At 50.0% G+C, this 14,305-nt stretch overlaps 1 protein-coding gene across 3 annotated transcripts in view; it reads right to left on the bottom strand.

Moving 5' to 3' along the window:
- ANXA11 (annexin A11) overlaps positions 1 to 14,305 on the bottom strand; it is a 41,262-nt gene that overhangs the window by 15,698 nt on the left and 11,259 nt on the right. Inside the window, exon 2 of one of the 3 annotated variants that reach the window (XM_069572252.1) lies at positions 3,069 to 3,300. The exons of the other annotated variants lie outside the window; for them this stretch is intronic. The gene's annotated coding sequence lies outside the window, so the exon portion shown is untranslated. The remainder of the gene's footprint in view (positions 1 to 3,068; positions 3,301 to 14,305) is intronic. 3 annotated transcript variants of the gene reach the window in all.

Genomic DNA, 14,305 nt, shown 5'->3' with positions numbered 1-14,305 from the left:
GGTTCACCCAGCAAGGAATCCCTGGGTACGGGATAACCATTCCCAGAAATAAGGAGAGCCCTCAGGAGGGCTCATCTGATCAAGCGAGGCAGTACCACCCTGTCCCTACAGATGGAACTCAGAAAGGGCAAGCGACTTGCAGGCCGGCAGTAAGGGAAGGAGCCAGGCCCGGGACCTAAATCCTTGGTGATGGTGGGAGACCTGTCCTCACAACCCCCTCTGTACAGACCCCTCTGCCGTGCCTCACGCTAGAGGAGCTGCCCAGAGGGACACGAGCTGCTGTGATATCACAGTCTCAGACCATCAGGAAACCTGCTTACTCTCGCCAATCAGTGGCTATTGCAATTTAAGAGGCACCCAAGGACCAGTGAAAGTGAGGAAACCTGTAGGCTTCCTTAACAATCACACCTGCTGAGCCCAGGTGAGCAGCTCCTCCTTGCACGCCAGGCCCCAAGCTAGTTCTCAAACTGCAGTGTGCATCAGAACCCACCTGGAGGGCTTGTTAAACACACTGCTGGGCTCCACCCGCAGGGTTTGAGTCAGTAGAGCCAGAATTCATATTTCTAACTAGTTCCCAGGTGATGTTACTGGTCCAGGAACTCTGAAATCACCTCTCTAGACACCATTATCCACCTACAAAACTCTGGGCCGCCCTTCACAGCTGTGCTGGAGAGCTCCCCACGCTGCTTTTAAGGGAGATGAAGGGCTTCCTTAAGGTGCCACTGGTTCCCGTGAGTCTGGTTCCCAGCCGTCTGGGCATGGTAATTTATTTGGGTCAGTGGGTCCACGGGTGACCGCAATGGGAGGCCAGATGGTGGCCTAGTGACCTTGCAGAAAGCGAGAATTGGCGACCTATGGTGTGGGCCAAAGACCTTTTCCCAAGCACGCTGTGATGTGGCGACTAAGCTCCCCAGTGGTGCTGCTTTCAGTCTGACCCCTCTGCCAGAACCCTGAGGCCTCGCTGGTGAGGCGACACCCTGGGGATCTGAATGCTGGATGGGCCAGGAACCTTCTCATGGAATAAAGAGGAGCCACCCATAGGAAAACCAGAGGAGCTGCAGTCCTGTTCCTGACACGGTTCTCCCTGGAGACCACCCCCCAGAGGAATGAGCCTGGAGGCCTCACCCACAGCGGGAGGGGAGAACAAAACAGAGGAGCCAGATACTGCCCTGTTCCCCACTTCAAAGTAAGATGTCAGCCAGAGCTAAGCATCAGACTTCAGAAGTAGCCCTCAACCCCAAAGATAACACTAAGTTTCTGCGTAAGACAGAAACAAGGAAAATAACACAAAGACAAGAGAAAGGACAGATTCAGGAAAAACGCTTCATGGTGAGAAAAAGACCAACAACCTTTAGAGAAACTCAAATGATGCAAACTACAACACAAAAGGAACACGAGATGCTCACCCTCACTAACACGGCGAGGCGCGCCGAGTGAACACACAGAGACGCTGAAATTAACAACGACACGGTCTCTGACTCAGAAACTCTACTTCTGGAGATCTATTTCCCAGATGCACGCAACCGTGACATTTACTACAACAACAACCAGAAGGAATCCCTAAATACCCACCTGCAAGAGGCTGGTTAAATAAATCACAACGGATCCATTCAAGGGATACTCTGTGTATTACATTCATATATCTATATATTATATTATACACTTCAAAATTAGCCAGCTCTATGAGTGGCTATTTGAAATGATCACCATTGTTAATAAAGGTGTAGTGCTGGGTGTATGCTAACTTAAAAATATGAAAATGTACAAATTTAGCGCTGAACACACAAACACACACACCCTACAATCCCTGGAATGTTAAACAAGGAACTGGGTAGCATTGATTGCCTCTGGAGGGGAAAACTGGAATAGAAATGAAATTCACTGCTTATATTTGCATTTCTGGCCCCATGCATGTGTGCCTATTAAAAAAACAACTTTAAAAAAGACTCAATTCAGGTAGGGCTTTCTGAGCTCACTTGAGGTTGTGGCTGTTCCTCCAAGATTCGAATAACTCACACAGGGTCCATTCAGGGCAAGGCAGCCCCCCAGCTCGGAGCCTGGGGTTAGGATTATTACATAAATACACCACGGAACTTGGACCTGCAGGGACTGCTAGGGTTCCCGCCTGGGGCCGGGCTGCAGGCCAGCCTCAGCCACTCACAGGGCGATGGTGCTCATTCCCTGAGCTCCCAGACGATGAGCTCTGCCCTGGAGGGCCCCACAGGCTGGGTCTCATCCCACACCCAAGGAATAGTCCTTCCTTCCACGCCCCCTGGCTTCCCCTCTCCCCAAAAGCCCACCTCCAGTCTTCCCTTCTTCTGAAAGAACCGCCTCATTTTCTTCCCACCATTTACTGCCTGAAGCAGTTCCACGTCTGTGGCCCACTCCCTTCTCGTTCACAGAGCTCCCCCGGGAAGCAAAGGCTCCGCGTATGGTGTGGAGAGTCCACGGCAGCAGCTCCCCAGCCTCCCTGGACTGTTAATGCCTGCATGTTCTGGACAATGGAGACAGGGTGCTGATTCCTGTTAAATATCCCCCTCCTGTTAAATTTCTACCCGTTGCTCCAGCCTACAAGATCTCTTGCAACCCGGGCCAGTATCAAGCATCTTAGCACTCTCTCTCAGCTTTCTTTTATATTCATTGGTTGGGAAAACATAGCATTTGCGTTCTTCCCAGTGAGTGACACTGAAAGGGCGCTCCTACACTGTCGCTACCAACCTCTCCCCACCCAGGACCACTCAGTCAGTTACTGGACCACCTAACTCTACCACAGCCTGATCGACACCCGTTTCCTCATCTAGTTCACGACAGTAGGAAGAGGGCCTCCGCCAAACGAGGATTCTAACACATCTCTCCCATCCCCCACCCGCCTAGAGCGCTCCAGCTTATCTGTCTAGGCATCTCCATGACAAAAGCAAAGGCAGCCAGAGAGTCTGGGTCGACCTTCGGAGGCTCAGTCCTCACTGCCAACGCCCTGACTCGCCCCTTCCCAATGAGGACATGTCCTAGGAGAGCCCCGGATCAGCAGGCAACTCTTAGACTCCCAACATCTACAGTCTTCCCCTCACCTTTTAAAAATAATTTTACTTCTTTATTTTGGGTCGTGTTGGGCCTCTGTTGCTGCGCGGGCTCTTCTCCAGTCGCGGCAAGCGGAAGCTGCTCTCCACTGCAGTGTGTGGACTTCCTGTTGCACTGGCTTCTTCTTGCGGAGCACGGGCTCCAGGGCGCACGGGCTTCAATAGCAGCGCACGTGGGCTAGGCAGTCAGCAGCTTCCAGGCTCCAGAGCACAGGCTCAGCAGCTGTGGCGCAAGGTTTCTGTTGCTCCAGGGCATGTGGGATCCTCCCGGTTTAGGGATTCAACCCATGTCTCTTGACAGGCAGGTGGATTTTTACTACTGAGCCACCAGGGGAGCCCCCTTCTTTTTGTGAAAATTAGGAAATTTGCTTATGGCCCAGTCTTTACATACTCTGGCCTCCACTTTTTCTCAAGAGGCCACCAGCAGGGTCCACTGCCCTTGGCAAAGTTAGTCTAGCACCTGGGGTACCATATACGGCTCAGAGGGGAGTTTGGGCAGGGCACAGTGGCGGGGAGGACCCTCACCTTCCCCTCCACTCTGTCCAGCCCTCACTCTGCACACAGAAGGTAACACAGTGATTACAGTCCTGCAGATCTGCTTTCTCTTGAGAACTACAAACATCACACCTTCCATGCTGACAAATGCCTTCCTCCTACTTCTGCCCTTCAACCAAGAAGAAAGGTGCCTGAGTGGGATGCTTCACGGGGTGGACAGGCCGGGATTCTGACAGGCCAGGCACATCCTTGTTCTGTGCCAGCTCTCATCAGGGCACTCTGTCTTGGGACTCACTGGAGAGGGCCTCCAGGTGCCGCAGGCAGCTGGCCTCTTCCGGGACTAATCCAGCTCCTAGACACCAGCCTCTGGGGAGCCTTCAGCCTCAAGTACTGCCTCTCAAGATGCAGCACAAACACCACCCTTCCCTTCCTTCCTCACTGGGACCATCTACCTGCAGCTGTGCACCCAGTTTCATCCAGCCGTGGCCCTCTCTGGCTAAACTAGGGCTTCTCATGCTTCAGGCTGCAAAACAATCACCTGCTGGACTTGTTTTAACCCAGATTGTCGGGTCCTGGCCCCACAGTCTCTGCAGAGTGGGTTTGGGAACTGGCCCCAAATGCTGATGCTGCTTGACTCTGGACCAGTTTCTGTAGCACTGCTTGCTTCCTCATGCATGAGAATCACCTGGACAGCTTGCTAAAAATAAAAATGCCCAGGCCTTGGCCCCAATCATTCTGGGCACTTCAGTCTGGGACGGTCCAGGGAATGTGAAATATAAACAAGCACCCTATCCCCATCTCCAGGGATTCTGATCTAATTGATTCTGCACTCCACAATCTAGGAAACACTTTTTCCTTTAAGGTACTTGGACACTTTCTAGCTTATTCTATCTAGTCTTTATTCCCAGCAGTAAGTAAACTCTGAGGATAAACACCAAGATCTGAGCATCCCAGGGTCCCGTGAGACCAAGCCTCAGCTTACTTGGTGAATGTTGAAAGCAGACAGCAGGTACATAGGGGGCTTCTCGGGGCCTATAAAGTGGCTTGTTCCCTAAAACTGTGTACATGTACACAAGAATACCACTACATTTCAAGGATTCCACAAGAGTGGCACCCAGAGTCCTCAAACACAGCAACCTAGAAACACTGTAGTAGAAGAGGCAAAATAACCCAGCACAACCCTGACCTAGCCACCGCCCCCACGATGGAGTCTTGTCGCTCCCCCACCTCCAGAGTGGGACATGGAGATATATGGTAGGCTGGCTGTGCTCTCTGCACATGCTCTCCTGTCCTGCCTGACTTCCAGTAGTGAGGAGGAAAAAGGAAGGTGGCAGGGCCATGCACGCCTGTCACAAGGATCATGTAGTGTCCTCCCCAGAAAGCCAGGGCTGCAGCAGGCTACCACTCAGAGGAGGCAGAAACCTGAAGCTCTTCCTGGGCCACAAGTCACATGCTGTGAGACCTCCCGCCCAATGCCCAGCAGCGAACCAAGAGGGCCTGGACTAGAGTGCATGCTTTGCTGGGATGGCCCCTTCCCAGTCTGAGCGCTACAGTATTTATTTGTGTGTTAGTTAATTAATATTAAATCTTCAATCTGTTTTTATGCAAAAATTTAAATGTAGAGCTTACACCATACAGTTCAGATGATCCCTGCTGGTTTCTTTTTAAAAATCAAAGGAAGAGAAGACAAACTACAGAATGGGAGGAAACATTTAAAAAGACACATCTGATAAAGGACTGTTATCCAGAATACAAAAACAATTCTTAAAAACTTAACAGTATGTATATCTGAAACTAACACAACATTGTAAATCAACTATACTTCAATTTAAAAAAAAGAACTCAATTTTAAAATGTGCGAAAGATCTAAACAGATACTGTCCCCAAAAATACATACACATGGCAAAAAAAAAAAACATACGAAAAGATGCTCAACATCATACAGCCTTAGGGAACTGCAGATTAAAGTAACAATGAAATACTACCACACACCTATTAGAATGGCCTAAATGCAAAACACCGATGACACCAAATGCTGATGAGGGTGTGAAGCTACAGAAACTCATTCACTGCTGCTGGAAATGCAAGACGGTGCAGCCACTTTGGAAAGCAGCAGGACAGTTTCTAACACCCTAAACATGATCTAGCAATAGCACTCCATGGTATTTACCCAAAGAGGCTGAAAATATATGTGCACACAAAACCCTGTGCATGGATATTTATAGCTGCTTTCTTCATAATGGCCAAAACTTGGAAGCAACCAAAATGCCTTCAGAAGGTGAATGGGTAAACTGTCGTACATCCAGACCATGGAATATTATTCACCAGTAAAAGAAATGAGCTGCAAGCCATGAAGAGACAGCAGGAACCTTAAATGCATATTACTAAGAGCCAAAAAGCCAGCCTGAAATGGTTACGTCCTGCACAGTTCCAAACCATACGTTATTCTGAAAGAGGTAAAACTATGGAGAAGTTAAAAAATCAGTGATTACCAGGAGTTAGTGAAAGGAAGGCATGAACAGGCAGAGCACCAAAGATTTTTAAGACAGTGAAGCTCTTCTGTATGATACTAAAACAGTGGACGTATTAGTCAAAACCCACAGAATGTACAACACTAAGAGTGAATGCTACCAATAAACCGTGGACTTTGGGCGATAATGGTATGTCAATACAGGGCCATCAACTCTAACTCTGATACGAGACACTGATAGTGGGCGAGGTGATGCTGTGAGCCTAAAGCTGCTCTATAATTTAATTTAAAAATAAAAAGTGGGGCTTCCCTCGTGGCTCAGTGGTAAAGAATCCTGTTGTTCCGCCTGCTGATGCAGAAGACATGGGTTGGGTCCCTGATCCGGGAAGATCCCACATGCCGTGGAACAACGAGGTCTGAGTGCTATGGCTATTGAGCCCGGAAACTGCAGCCACAGAGCCCATATGCCACAACTACTGAAGCCTGCACGCTCTAGAGCCCACGCTCAAGCACAAGAAACCGTGCAATGAGACGCCCACGCACCGCAACCAGAGGGCAGCCTCCATCTGCCGAAGCAAGAAGCGTCCCTGCAGCAGCAAAGACCCGGCACGGCCACAAATAAGCAAATGATTATTAAAAAGCAATAAAATGAATATAAACACACTGTATGGAAATTCAAACAGAACAGAAAGGCACAAAGGGAAAAGCAAAATTCACCCTCCCCTCTAATCCCTAACCAAAGGTCACCACTGAGCAGTCTCCAAAGTAAAATTCAAGACAAAACACACTTTTACACACACACACACACAAAATGCAAATACATATATGTGTATATATAGTTTTTATATGTTCATATATAGAGAGAGAGATGTAGAATTTTTTAAAAAACAAGAAAGAAATTTATCTATCAACAGACTCTCGCTCCAGTTCAAAGCGAGGTTTGGGCAGGCTCTGGTGTAATTAGTCAACCACATGCCTCCCTGGCCCACTTCCTGTACCTGGCTGTAGGGAAGATGAACAGTTAGCCAGCCCTGAGCTGGTCTGAGCAGCTCCTGACCACCACACACAGCTGGGAGGCAATGACCCAGAGCAGGGTGCAAAAGGGGCCCAAAGCAAGGCTATTTAAGGTAGTTCAGTTCAAAGAATCTCATATGGAAAAGGGCCCCAACCAGTGAGCTGGAGCTAGGCCCTCACCTCCACAGACCTTGGCTGTGACAGGTGGCTTCACCTCTCAGGGCTCTTCCTAGTTGGACTTTACAGCTTCTGAAGGTGACACTTCTTCAGGTTTTCACCCCAATCCTAGACTTAAGTGAAAGTGAAGTCACTAAGTCGTGTCTGATGCTCAGCGACCCCATGGACTGCAGCCTACCAGGCTCCTCTGTCCATGGGATTTTCAGGCAAGAGTACTGGAGTGGGGTGCCATTGCCTTCTCCAATGCATGAAAGTGAAAAGTGAAAGTGAAGTCACTCAGTCGTGTCTGACACTCAGCAACCCCATGGACTGCAGCCCACCAGGCCCCTCTGTCCATGGGATTTTCCAGCCAAGAGTACTGGAGTGGGGTGCCACTGCCTTCTCCGAATCCTAGACTTAGAGGCTCCCAAAATATCTATACTGGAAAGGAACTTGCAGTTTCCAACCACCTTGGTTTTGTAGCTAAAATATGCCAGGGACCCAGCTTACTCAAGTCACCAACACTTGGGGAGAGGGTCCAAGGTGGAACCCCACCTTCCTGAGAGAGAGCAGAGCCTCCCTGCCTTCCTGAAACAGGGCTGTGTTACAAAACCTATGACCACTGCAACCTGGGCTGGGCTGGTTTGTTTGGTGGTCCCAATCAGTCTTGCCATTGATCACCTACTTTAAGACCTCTCTCTCCTCCAAGGGCAAAAGGAAGACAGTGCAGTAACTGCTTTGAACTGGGGTCAGCCAAGATCAGTCCTCATTGCCAGGAGGTTCCAGAAACCCTCAGGTGCCTCAGCTCACACCACAGGCCTCTACCCACACCTAGAGGGAGGAGGAGAGCAATGCCTGGTACAGCCAAGCTCTGCCACACAGGTCCTCCAAGTTTCACTCAGATCTAGCCTGGTCCATCTCCAGTTCAGCCCAGCCAAGCAGAAACAGGCAGCATGATACAGAGCTCAGTGCTCCCTCAACTGCGTCCCCTGACACCAACTTTCGTCTCATGAGTGGGAATTTACCAGGTACCCACTTTAAAAAAGAGGCCAGTTGTCCAAAAACTTTGAAAACTGCTGCCTACTACATCCTCTTCCAGGAAAGTGCTAATTTTTGATAGATTAAAGACTCTGAGAAGACTCTGAGAAGGTGCCTGGTTAACTTTACCCCTCAATTTCCCAAACTTACTAGACAACAATAATAGTTAACATTTATCAAATACTCATTATGTACTAGGCCCTCTGTTAAGTGCTATACATGAAACTGAACTTTGCAGCAACTCCCTAAGACATATAAGACTAAGATCATGACCTCTGTATCAGAGATAAGGAAACTGAGGTGTGGAGAGATCACACAGCTTGCCCAAGGTCACGGCTAGTAAATGAAGAGCCAGGATTCAAACCCAGGCAGCCGAGCCCCAAAGTTCAGGATTTCACCCCTACAGTGCACTTCCTCCAGGGCCCACCAGCCCCAGAAACTACTATTGCAAAGACTGAAACTTTAAAAACACTGGTTGATGAAACAGAATAGAATTAGGCAGCAGGACACTAGGTTTTCCTGTGATCGCAGGTATTTCACTGAAGGCAGTCTAGGGTGGCAGGAGGAACATGAACTCTGATGTCCAAGTTCACACCCCAGTTCTGCACTGGGATGTGTGGTCTTGGGCAGGTTATCTAATACTCTGGGCCTCACTTTTCCACATCTGTAAAATGCAGGTAATAACAGTTTAATATCAAATATGTTCTCATTATATCCTCGTGAAGGTGAAAGTTGCTCAGTCGTGTCTGACTCCTTGCGACCCCATGGACTATACAGACCCCATGGAATTCTCCAGGCCAGGATACTGGAGTGTGTAGCCGTTCTCCAGGGGGTCTTCCCAAACCAGGGATTGAACCCAGGTCTCCCGCATTGCAGGTGGATTCTTTACCAGCTGAGCCACCACGGAAGCCCAAGAATACTGGAGTGGGTAGTCTATCCCTTCTCCAGTGGATCTTCCTGATCCAGGAATCAAACAGGGTTTCCTGCATTGCAGGCAGATTCTTTACCAGCTGAGCTACCAGGGAAGCCCCCCAAAAGTTCTAGTCACTCAGTCATGTCTGACTCTTTGCGACCCCCTATAGTCCATGGAATTCTCCAGGCCAGAATACTGGTGTGGGTAGCCGTTCCCTTCTCCAGATCTTTCCAACCCAGGGATCTAACCCAGGTCTCCTGCATGGAAGGCAGATTCCTTACCAGCTGAGTTACCAGGAAAGCCCTATATGTCCTCTAACCTCTCACTATATCAGTTTCCCTAAAATAGCAGGTTAGATTAGAGGGTCCCAGAGGACCCTAGACCACTTGACAACACTCAGGATGAGAGATGTGGGGGCAGGGAGGGCACACGGTGGAACACAAGAGCTTGGAGAGTCAGGACAGTGTGAAGGGCAGAGGGCGGGGGAGCAGGGCAGAGAGTAAAGTCGGCTGGTTCCTTCTCCACGCCAAACCCAGCCCCTAGCAGCAGACCCTGGGTGGGGATGGCTGTATTGGATTTTCCAGTCTCCCTAAGAAACCACCAACAGGAAACTGGCAATGTTTTCTTTCTATCCCCGCTGTAGGCTGGGATGCCCAGGGCTTGGTCCAAACTCCATGAAAAAGCTGGGGGTGAGGGGCGTGGAGTTTCCCAGGTGATGCAAGTGGTAAAGAACCCATCTGCCAATGCAGGAGACATAAAAGAGGCAGGTTCGATCCCTGGGTCAGCAAGATCCCCTGGAGGAGGGCATGGCAACACACTCCAGTATTCCTGCCAGGAGAATCCCATGGACAAAGGAACCTGGCAGGCTACAGTCCAAGGGCTGCAAAGAGTCAGACACGACTGAGCCGCCTGAGCACGCTCGCAGGCAGGCACACAGGGGCCGGGGAGCGGGTGATGGAGGAGAAAGCACCTCTGAAAAGACCTTACTTAAGAAGAAACCTGCCCCGGGAAGAGTGACTGGCAGAAGCAGAGCCTCAGTCTGCACAAAGCTTCAGCCCTACCAGTACCTAGGAGCCTGCTGCCTGTATGCCCACTCTGGGCTCGGCCCTGACAGAAACCATCTTTTCTGCTCTTGGCTGAGAAGACCTTTCCAGACCGTGTCCTGGGAACTCAGAACGAGGGAGCGAGGCAGGAGCGGACACCTCCTCGGAAAGGCTCCTGCAGGCGGACACAGATTCGCAGGCGGCCTCTCTGCCACCCCCTGCACAGCACAGCCCTGGCCAACCTGGGTTTCTTCAGTTCATGGGAAGGGCCCCCTTTGAAAGATGCCCGCACTAAACAGCTTCTGGAAGCGCCAACACTTAGTCAAATGCCAACCCTGATTCAGGATTTCTGAGGAGTGAAAAGTGGCCACAGAGGAAGCAGGTGAACCCAGATATGGTGTCAATATCTGGCAGACAACCAGGCTGTGACGGGAGATCAGGCTGAGGTCCCTGGAGTCACCAAGGTTCTTCTGACGGACACAAGTTTCTGTCACAAAGGCAGCGACAGAAAATCCCCCCCACCCCCACCAACGTAAGCCCAAGGTGTGGCCAGAACCTTATCAGGAAATACCCCTCCCCCAAAGGGAAACGGAGGTTGTTTCTAAGCGCCTGTGGGGCTGGGGAGGCAGGCCTGTGTCTGTCAATTTCACCACTTCCGCATGCAGAAGCTGCTTGCAATTGCACAGCCTGATCAGAATGGGCTCCTCAGGATCAGCCAATTAAATCAAGCACAACTCCGGGAGTAAAGAAAGCCTCCGTGCTGTCCCGACTTAGCTCTCAAGCCCCTCCATTTCCTGCAAAGTCCAACCCAAGAGTTGTTCCTCTAGAACCACCTAAGCCCACAGGGGTGCACCCTCCAAGCTCTGTGGAGGGTGCCGTCTGCACAACAAAACCATCAGCAGCTCAGCTGGAGGGGAACTTGGGGAGTTCCTTCTCCGAATCCCTCCTTGGCCCAGGGAAAGGGAGGCTGGGCAGCTCGTGCAGGTCACGCAGCCTACGCATCACCAACACTGCGTCTCGTAACATTCAACCCAGGTCCTCCGCAGATTCTTCTACCACCTCCAATTACTCTCTCTTCCATCTGTGCACAACCCACACTCCCCTGTCGAGCCACCAACATCACAGGACAGTCGTAAGAGACTCCTCAGCTTTGTCATACGGACTTTACCCATGGCCCACGCAGCCCTGATATCATCTTCTAACACGGCTGCTGGGCAACCGGGGTGAAAACACGGTCCAATGACATTAGTTCTAACACTTGCTGGCTGTGTGAGCTTGGCCATGTGGCTTGACCTTTCTGAGCCTTTCTCCTTAAAACCGGGGAAGGCACATTCATCTTACTATGTGGCCGTGAGGGTCTGGTGCACTGATACATGCATTTAAAGCTTATGCGTGTAGCTTATTAGCATACAGTGGGTGCTCAGTTAATCTTAGCTTACTCCCTAAGAATTATTAGCTTGGTAGCTAGGGTCTAGGTCCTAACTTCACCATACGCTGTATGACATTTTTAGAACAACTTCTCTGAACTTCTACGCTATCTGCAGAAACATGAGCTGCCGACCTACTTTGGTGTTACTGTGAGGACTGAATGAAGTAAGAACGGGAAGTTTTGTAAAACAGGGACCGTTTTCTGTGCTCTGTCACCAATTCAACCTGGGTTGCACCCTTCCAAGTGGCCAAAGGGGACAGGCTCTGAAGTTTGGAGAGGGGGGAAAGGGTCATCAAAGGTCCTGAACAGACATCCTAACTTACGTAGGGTCTACTAGGTGTCCAGCCCACACAGCGAGGGGGGTTCCTAAGCAATCGTTATGGTCACAGATGGTCCAAGACAAGTCTGAAAGGGAAAGAAAGGAGGGCTTTTCAAAGCCTATGATCAAGGCACCATGAAGTTTCTGGATTAGGTCTGTCAAAAATATTCCCAACAGAGAGTCAGCATCCTGACCCCCCAAAATCTGTGACTATGTTGCCCTAAATGACAAAGGGGTTTGCAGATAGGCTACAAACCTTGAGACGGGGAACATACCCTAGATTATCCAGGCGGGCCTGTGAGTCCTCTCCCAGCTATGGTAAGGATGAAAGAAAGGATAAGGAGAAACAACAATGAAGAGAGCTAAGAAGCCTGAGAGGGATTCCATCCTCACAGGAAGGGTGCCAGACGTCAAAGGATGTAGATGGCCTCTAGAAGCTGGAAAAGACAAGAAGCAGATGCTCCTCCAGAGCTTCCAGAAAAGATGTGATCCTGCCAACAGACACCAGGAGACCCATGAGACAAAACTACAACAGAGGTCGTGTGCTAAAATGGTGCAGTCACAGTGGCCAACAGTAGGGCAGCTCCTCAAGAAATCAAACATATGACCTAGCAATTCCATTTCTGTGAATGTACCCAAAAGAACCGAAAGCACTGTCCACCAGTGTTCCCATGTTCACAGCAGTTGTTATTCACAACAGTCAAAACGTGGAAATAACCCAAGCGTCCATCAGCAGATGAGAGGATAGGCTAGACATGGTATATACACAACACACAGGCTAGAACATGGGCGACTCTTGAGATAATTACACTGAATGAAATGAACCAGTCACAAAAGATAGTCTATGACTCTGCTTATGTGAGGGGGCCTCCCAGGGGGCACCAGCAGTAAAGACTCGACCTGCCGATGCAGGAGACGCAAGGCACACAGGTTCAATCCCCGGGTTGGGAAGACCCTCAGAGAAGGAAATGGCAACCACTCCAGGACCTTGCCTGGGAAATCCCACGGGCAGAGGAGCCTGGCGGGCTACAGTCCACCAGGTCACAGAGCTGGACATGCTGAAGGGACTGACTGATTCGCCACTTAAGCGAGGTAAGCAGAGCCGTCTGATTCAGAGACAAAGTGAGACAGTGATGCCAGGGGCTGAGGGGAGAGGGGATTAGGGGTTAATGTTTAATGGGGAGAGAGTTTGTTTGGGAAGATGAAAAGTTTTGGAGACAGATGGTGGTGATGCTTGTACAATAATGCTTTCCAATTGTGGTGCTGGAGAAGACTCTTGAGAGTCCCTTGCACTACAAGGAAATTAAACCAGTCAACCCTAAAGGAAATCAACCCTGAATATTAAAGGAAGGACTGTGGCTGAAGCTCCAATACTTGGCAAAGAGCCAACTCACTGGAAAAGACTCTGATGCTGGGAAAGACTGAAGGCAGAAGGAAAAGGTCATGACAGAGGATGAGAGAGTTGGATGGCATCACCAACTCAGTGGACATGAATTTGAGCAAACTCTGGGAAATAGTGGAGGACAGAGAAGCCTGGTGAGCTGCAGTCTATGGGGTCTATGAAAGAGTCAAAGAGTCAGACATGACTTAGTGACTGAACAAAAACAACAACTTAATACCACCAGACAGACACCTAAAAATGGTTACTAAAAAAAAAAAAAGGCAGTGTGGTATTAAGCCCCTAAATATGGATATTTTGCTACAGTAGCAATAGAAAGCAAGTTCTACAGAGACTGCTTCTCTCCTTCCCTCCAGATCCTTCCATGGTGTGCTCTTTGAAAAGGCTCCCTTTGTATGAGATCAGTGCACAGTTTGAACTCACTCAGCAGAAGCAGCAATAAACCCCCAAGACCACAGGAAAAACCATTCCACCAAGAAGGGAAGGCCCAGGTGCGTGCGTCTCCTACATGTCTGGGAATAAGAGCTCACTCAATAAAGCTTTGCTTGCTTGTATTATCAGTCAACAGAGTCACCATGGTGAGACCTGGGGCTTGTGAGTAGGTTCTGTATGGCCAGCCAGACACACCCAGCCAGCCATGCAAATGCTCCTGGGAGGGAAAATGTGGGCAGTGTGATGCTTGGGTGGGTGGGGTAGGTGAACACACCCAACCAGCCAGGACCAAGCAACTGGAATACCAGAGGTCATTTAGCCTAGAGATGACTCAGTTCATTCCTGCCCACCCAACCCTGGCTCCTATTTCACAAATGGAGAAACTGGCAGCCAGAGAGGGGAAGTGGCAGGGCAAGGTGACACAGCAAGACCCTCCCAGGGCTGGTTCAGGACCCTTCCACTGCGGCCTCCAAGGCAGGGGCCCACCGTGCAAAGGCAGGACCACAACCAGTCGCTGATT

Source organism: Ovis canadensis, chromosome 25 (assembly GCF_042477335.2).
Source record: "Ovis canadensis isolate MfBH-ARS-UI-01 breed Bighorn chromosome 25, ARS-UI_OviCan_v2, whole genome shotgun sequence".
Classification (NCBI taxonomy): Eukaryota; Metazoa; Chordata; class Mammalia; order Artiodactyla; family Bovidae; genus Ovis; species Ovis canadensis.
Note: the sequence above shows the minus strand (reverse complement) of the source record. Positions and strands in the feature narration are given on the sequence as shown.